This window comes from Mustela erminea, chromosome 3 (assembly GCF_009829155.1).
Source record: "Mustela erminea isolate mMusErm1 chromosome 3, mMusErm1.Pri, whole genome shotgun sequence".
NCBI lineage: Eukaryota > Metazoa > Chordata > Mammalia > Carnivora > Mustelidae > Mustela > Mustela erminea.
This window is the reverse complement of record NC_045616.1, coordinates 3,169,570-3,175,551: the sequence shown is the minus strand read 5'-3', so window position 1 is coordinate 3,175,551 and position 5,982 is coordinate 3,169,570.

Sequence of the window (5,982 nt, the reverse complement as noted above, 5' to 3'; positions counted from 1 at the left end):
ACTGTGCATTCACACGGCTGCTCTAGGCAGGGGTAATTCCAGACATGGGAAGAAAGGAAGGCACCTCTCCTGGGCTTGCCGTACCCCTATAAATGCAATGGACCACAATGTTTGTGCAGAGAGCCAGGAGGGCAGTGCAGATGGCTGTTCTGAGGAGAGACGGGAGGGGTTTTAATGGTGGTCCTGATTAATCAACAGCCCAGTGCTCTGGGGAACCTGTAAGCCCACAGGGGTCATTAGTACATGCACGGAGCTGTGCTGTAGGCATGCATGACATTGAACTGTTCAATCCCCTGTAGGGTCTAGACTCAAAATGAGGACCAGGAGAATTTGTCCCTTGATATAAAAGGGATTTATTCCTTCGTGTAAGTAAATCTGGGGACTCAGTGTGTTGTTCTTTAAACATAAACACTGATGGGCCCTTTGCTACCATCAATATTGCCCCCCAATTTCCCCCCAATCCCCAAATTTCCCAAAGTTGCTCCCAATTTTGTGTGTCTAAAAAACAAATGAGGCATAATCAGTCCCACACAACCTGGAATAGGATCATGCTTTATCTATTCCTACTTATTCTTCCTTTTTTTTTCTTTCCTCTTTAATCTATGGAAAATATAGCAAAAGTATTTTGACTTTTTTTTTTACTAAAACTGTAATGTATGATAAGAAGACAGCATTATCTAGTAAATAATAGTAAAAATAGTAGTAAATAGTAAATAATTACTTATTATAATAAATAGTAAGTAAATAGTAAGAAATATAAATAATAGTAAAAGTAGTAGAAATAGTAAATAATTACTTATTATAATAATAGTAAATAAATAGGAAGAAATATAAATAATAGTAGAAATAGTAAAAGAATGACACAGGTGCATTGATTAAGAAATATTTTGTTATTAATTTAAGGAGGTAATTGAGTGAAGTCATTTGTTTCATTTATTTATTTGTTTTTGGACCTGAAGGGAGGATGTTAGCATATACTGATCTATACTACATCATTTTAAAACTAGAGGAACATTAAGCAGGCATCATAGGCCCCTAATTTTATCAGATTATGTGCCTATGAGCGTGTTTTTTAAAGCTTTTGGAGAAGCCAGTATGACTTCAGGTAGCTAGTTTATTTTTTTTAATAATGATAAAGTGAATAAATTGAAATCGAGTCCAGGCAATCAGCCTCGTGATATCAGAGAATCATCTGACCCATTTGAGTCAATCAGCAAGGGGATTAGAGGGATGGTTTGGGTGCTTCTGCATTCATACAGCTACAGAATCAGGGGATGAGGAGGATATCCCATATAAAGTAAGAGGTGTGACATGCAGGTTGGTGGACTGTACCCTCTCTGTATCAGACCACCTTTCCTGTGTAAGAGGAGCAGTGTTGGGCCCCAGCAGAACCCAGGAAACCCACGTGCTTGAGGGGCAGACAGGTTTAAGGAATCCCAGTGTTCCCAATGTCTCTGCCCTTGGAAACATGCAGACTTGAGATCACCACCCTAAATTTGCTGAGTGCTCTCTCCCCACTAACCTGGGTTTTGGACTCCCTGCTTCCACCCCATCCTGCATATGACTCTCCTCCCTCTTCCCCTTATTCTGTGCCTTCTTAACACCTTGGAATCATGGCCTTACTTCCATAACTCACCTGAAAAAAGCCATCCCCCGACAGTTAGGGACATTACCCGCTTTGGTCTTCGACTTGCCAGGCTTCTGTTAATCCGTAAACAGACCTTTTTCCATGATTTCCACGATTTAGTCTTCTATGTCACTGACTGTCTCCTCTACCTCATTCAACCTAGTGGTCAGGGCCTCCATTTTTCACTTCATCTCAGTAATGACATTGTTAACTTCTGCATGATTAGATCTTAGTTCTATTATTTCTGCACTGAGGGATTCTCCCGTTTCTTTTGTTCCTTTTTCAGCCCCAGACTGTTATCTTCACAAAGATTGTTCTGAATTCCAGCTCCAACGTCTTACATCCTGATTGATTAAATCTATGGCAGGGAGTATTACCTCTGGTTCTTTCTTTGGTTGTGAATTTCTCCTTCTAGTTGTTTTGTTCAGAGAAGAAAGGAGGAAGGAAAGAGAATGGGGTGGGGGAGGAGAAGAAAAAAAAAACAAACATAAATCAGCCCAAACAGCAATACTTCTCTCCACAGCTACCACGTCTTCAGGAAACAATTCTGGTGCATGCTGATTTATCTCTGGCCAATGCCTAAGATCCAAAACTCCAAGTTTGAAAAAGCCTGGTTATATGGGTTTACCCACTGCTGTTGCAAGTGGGGAGGCTCCAGCCTTGCCCAGCACCATCCAGTCCCCAAAAGTCTTCACACAGTGCACACACAGAGGTCAGAGTTCATTGTAATACTCAGCAAAAACCTGCAGCCAGGGTACCAGCCATGTGTCCCTGACTCAGTCCCCTCCTGCCCCGTGTCCCAGAAAAGCTGCTGCAGAGGCCTGAAACTGTGTGGTAGACAGCAAAGCAGTGTCCAGGCTAGTGGTGATCTACTCCATTCTCTGCTCTGTGCCTAGCTAGTCCCAGAAATCAGCTTCCTCAAGCACACACAAAGGTTCAGGCCTGCTTTGGCTCACACCAAAAAGTAAGAGGTTTTCTGGCTCTCTGCATGCCCTTCTGACCCCACCATGGAGCTCCACTCCATGCCTCCCCAGATGTTCCTGGTCTCTAGAGAAGACAAACAATGCTCTTCAGCTCCCAGAAAGGGGAGAGATCTCTCCCTGAGCAACCCAGGGATCTGCTCGCCAGGATGTACTCAGAGTCACAGACCAGGGCAGTCTTTCCCATGTTCTCCCTCTTCCTGGCTTGGCTCCGTGAACCCAGCTTCCTTCCATTCCCAGACCCACAGCTTCCTGTCCCCCAGTTCATGGCTCTGAACCTTCCTCCTGCCAAATTCAGTCACTCTGAATGTGCACATTGTTTCTCTACTCCTCTGATCTTCTTCCTAGTTGTTCAAAATAGTTGAAGGTTGTATTCAGAGGACAGGGCAAGTTCAGGGTCCCCCTACTCCCTGCCATTTTGGAAACTACTAGCTCCAACTGACCCTTCTAATCAATTTTCTCTATACCCAAAAATTGATTCTATGCATTTAGCATTTGACCTTAAATGTCATTGCTCAGTGGTTGTGCAGTTATAAATAATAGTGATGATAATGACAATAATAATAATATATAACATTCTGAAAAACACTTTTAGACCATTAAATTCTGTCCCGTGAAAGTCAATAATGCGTTTATTCAACAAATATGCATTAAGTGATAACTACATTCAAACCAATAGTATTTGAGGGGCTTGAGATATGTAGAAAATATTGTTATCAATAGACAAAGATCCCTTCCTTCAGAGTGCTCGCATTCTACCAAGAAAAGGCAAAACAAACAAACAAAAGCAAACCCATTAAATAAGATAACAATATAGTAGAATGCATCTAGAAATCGTTAAGTGTAATATTGGGGCGAAAAATCCTCCATTGGGCCTAGTAAAAAGGACGGGGAGAGTGGGCTCTGAGTAGATCCCGAGGTGGTTCAGACTGTGTAGTTTTTTTTTTTTAATATATCTCTGTCATTTGACAGAGAGAGAGAGATCACAAGTAGGCAGAGAGGCAGGCAGACAGAGAGGGGGAAGCAGGCTCCCTGCTGAGCAGAGAGCCTGATGTGGGGCTCGACTCCAGGACCCTGAGATTATGACCTAAGCTGAAGGCAGAGGCTTGACCCACTGAGCCACCCAGGTGCCCTATATTAACTTTGTCTAGGGACTATAATTCTCTGTTCATGCCTTGGACATGGTAGAAGGTCTGAGAGTGTGCCATGGAGTCCTTCTGTGTGTTGAGCTCCAGTGGATGGGTGGGACCTACTGGGGAAACATGCTCTCAGAGCAGCGACTATGTCCCTCTTGAAGCCCATAGACAAAGGTCCCTACTTCTCTGAGGGTATGTTCTCTGTATGGCCTCCTCTCATGGACCCCTGGCATTACAGCGATGTGGGTAGGTGTTATGCTTGATAAATTGCCAGCTCCTGGTTAATCCCTGAGGATGGGGAAGTGTGAATGGAAACCTAGGGCATGAGCCTCTTCTCCACTTAGACCATGCATGGAAGAGGCCTCAGGTATGTGTGGTCTATAAAATATCAACAGGAGGCATAAATAATACATTAGTATTACCTCCATCTGGAGAAGAGAGATGAAGAGAGGACTTGCTTCCTTATGATCAAACAAAATGCATCACACATGAATGCACAGAAATCTGTTTAATGCAAGGACTCATCAATAAAGTATGTAGAGCCATCTGGAAATAGAGTTTATGAGATTGTTCCATTAAAATTATTATACTTTAGGATAGCCCTCCAAATGTAAAAGGACTGTCAAGAAAAAGAAAAATGTTTGAAAACTCTAGGAAGAAAACTATGTTAATGATGTTATTGGAAAGTAAATGAAAGATTTTAGTCAAAGAGATCATTTAGGAAGATAAAAATATGTTAAAGTTCAAGGTGGAGTTAAAGTGGTGGATTAAAATGTTGACAGATTATTATCAAAGTCATGTTAACTAAATTTCCCATTAATTAACAATTGTATGGTACTTAAACATTTAGCATTGAAGTATTTTACCCCCTGTCTGGCAACTATTAGACAGAGATGTATAGAAACATAGCAGCAAAGTTAGCCCTCAATGACATAATTTTTTTTTTTTTTTTTTTAGGAAGAAGAGTACACTTGGATGCAACATGGGGGCTTAAGTGGGTAGGAGAAGAATCAATGAAACAAGATGGGATTGGGAGGGAGACAAACCATAAGTGACTCTTAATCTCACAAAACAAACTGAGGGTTGCTGGGGGGAGGGGGTTTGGGAGAAGGGGGTGGGATTATGGACATTGGGGAGGGTATGTGCTTTGGTGAGTGCTGTGAAGTGTGTAAACCTGGTGATTCACAGACCTGTACCCCTGGGGATAAAAATATATGTTTATAAAAAATAAAAAATTAAAAAAAATAAAAATAAATAAATAGAAAGTAAATGAATATAGTCATAGGAGAATTGAATGTAAAAAGAAATGTTTCTGAACCTGCTAATCTAGAAGAAAAGAGATTATCAATCATATGGATAAAACAATAAATAAAAAGTCAGGAGCAAGAAAGAAGGAAAGAGGCAGAGGCAGACTGAGAGAGGAAGAGAAACAGAATTATGGATCTGATACTGGAGTGACATTGGACTGTTCCACCAATTTAAGTGTTGCCATATCTAAAAAGAAATGATATTTCTTCTTCTTAATAAGAGTTGGAATGAAAGGAGATTTAAAGGAATGAGAAATTATAACGAATGTCTAGAAATCTTTAACACAAGCTCCATTGACTTGGACAAAGCCTCATCAAGAAAATGGGTAGCGCCCTTTGGAAGACTTAGGAAGTCTGCTCCATTTCTAAAATTATGATCTATGTGGGTGCCTGTCCAGCTCAGCCAGAAGAGCATGTGATTCCTGATCTCAGGTAATGAGTTCAAGTTCCACATGAGCTGTAGAAATCATCACTTACAAAATTAAATATATATATTTATTATTCATATATAATTTATTTATAAAGCATGTGTGAATATATATTTATATATAAGTCATAATATATGTATATAATCATTATATATTTATATAAATGTATATTTATATATGTAAAATATAATTTATAATTATATTTGATATAATTATACATTTATATAATATATAAGTTTTATATATAATATAAATGTATATTTATATCAAATATAATTCTATTCTATATTCTATTAAATATAATTATATTATCAAATATAATATATATAATTTTTATATATATATTATATATAAATGTATATTTTTATCAAATAATGTATAATTTATAATTATATTTGATATAAATATACATTTTATATATATTATATATTATATATAATATATATTTATATGTTTATTTCTAATATATTTACATATTATAAATATATGTGTATTCTACAATTC